This window comes from Pinus tabuliformis, chromosome 4_2 (genome assembly GCF_031772625.1).
Source record: "Pinus tabuliformis cultivar Carrire ecotype Pingquan chromosome 4_2, CPIR1, whole genome shotgun sequence".
Lineage (NCBI taxonomy): Eukaryota > Viridiplantae > Streptophyta > Pinopsida > Pinales > Pinaceae > Pinus > Pinus tabuliformis.
Genome location: NC_142304.1, coordinates 205,823,540 through 205,825,373, shown reverse-complemented (window position 1 = coordinate 205,825,373; position 1,834 = coordinate 205,823,540). Strand labels below are relative to the sequence as shown.

At 40.5% G+C, this 1,834-nt stretch overlaps 1 pseudogene; it reads right to left on the bottom strand.

Annotated features, from left to right (window-relative positions):
* Nucleotides 1–293: 293 nt before the first annotated feature.
* On the bottom strand, nucleotides 294–1,385 carry LOC149168841 (3-phosphoinositide-dependent protein kinase 2 pseudogene; annotated as a pseudogene).
* Nucleotides 1,386–1,834: the final 449 nt, after the last annotated feature.

Here is a 1,834-nt window from a genome sequence, read left to right as displayed (position 1 = left end):
TATGATCTCCCTCCTGTGTTTGAGACCTTCTTTTACCATTAGCTGATATCATCATCAAAATTCATTGTTTTTCCACAAAACAGCATTCTACAGCAGTTTCGTAGCGCGCTACGAAACTGCTGTAGATGTCAAAACAGAACCTATGTATCTTTGAAGCGTTTTCTGCTTAGATTCATGATCTCTTTAGACATTTGTACAGCTATTAGGAACCTAAATATTTTTAAGAAGATGAAGCTTGCTTCTGTCATTACATATCACAGCAAACTTGATTAGCATCAAACCAATAAAAAGCTTCATAAATCCCAACTGGAACATAAAGTCACTGTAGTATTCCTTGCTATCTTCAAATCTTCAAATGAGGTGGTCTTTTTCAAAGTACAGATCTTAAAGTTGGAAGAATTCAACACTTGGACATTAAGCTCCTTAGGATTATCAGACCAAACTATCTCACCCTTCTGTACCAATTTGACTGGGTCTACATATATCAACTTCGGCTTGTCTGTCAGAATCAGCTGCATCTTTTTGTTGTAAAGTTTCCGAATTTTCTTAACGAACGAAACCATCACAATGAACTCCCCTGGATCTAGAAATTTCTCCCATTTAGAGTCAAAAGCATCGATAGTAGAAAATTTAGCCTACTGCCACTGATGATGAGGCCAACTCTTTCTCTTTGGGAGGTGCTTCATCATTAGTAGAACCACATCCAGCATGTGAAAGAAGCCACCCAGCATCTTCAGCTTCATCTTCCTTGTCAACAGTTAATGGTGGGGCTAACTTTGGAGCCAGCATACCCCTAACATTATCCCAGTCAACTCCCTTGAAGAAAGGATGGCTCTTGAGAGAAGCATACCCTTCAGGGCCAGAAGCCAATCTTTTAGATGGGTCCATATCCAGCAAACAATCAATAAGGTGCCGTGCTTCAGAAGAAAAATATTCAGGAAATTTGAAATCTCTATCCATGATCCTTTGGAATGTGAGCCACTCACTGCCATCTTTAAAGGGTGATATGTCAGACAGCATCTGATACAAAGTGCAACCCAGTGCCCATAGATCGTTTCCAATTGTTGGAGGTGCATGCTTAAGGACCTCTGGCGGAACATAGGCAGCTGTACCAACAAATGTGCAGGCCTTCTCGTTTGACGTAGTCGGAATAATTGAAATTGAGGTGTTTTCCATTGGTTTTACACTGCCAAAATCTGCTAGTTTCACATGTCCATCTGCAGTAAGAAGTATATTCTCTTTACATCTCGGTGTATCAGTCCTACTTTGTGAAGGTACTCAAGGACATCCACAATCTCTGCAATATAGAAACGTACTTCATCCTCTGAAATACGAGATTTCTTAACAGCACGATTTGAATCCCATCCCAGGATAGGAAGCAACATTCCATGACAGTACTATGAAGATTGCAAACATGTTACAGATTGCAGATTGGTTAGCAAACAAATTTGTGAAGATGACACCCTCTCAATCAAGGAATAAGAAAGATGAAAGTTCTAAATCATATCCTAGCACGGTGACCTTCCATTCCATAGGTTGAAGTTATTCCTTCATAAATGTTGTACCTTCCCAACTTATTCCCAAGCATGCCAGTGAATATGGCAGCTCAATGCAGAAATAGGGGAATGGTACAACGGCAATGGATTTCCCCGAGACCTGTCATTCCAATTAAATGTGGCTTCATGGCTTCAACAATTTAACCATGCAAACTCTAGCCTTCTGTTCCCTTGGGAGCGTAGCAACAAACAAATTCAAAATGTGAGCAACGCTCAAGCATCCCGCATATGAATTGCAAAGCCCTCAAACACACACACAGTTACTTGTAAACCCTCTC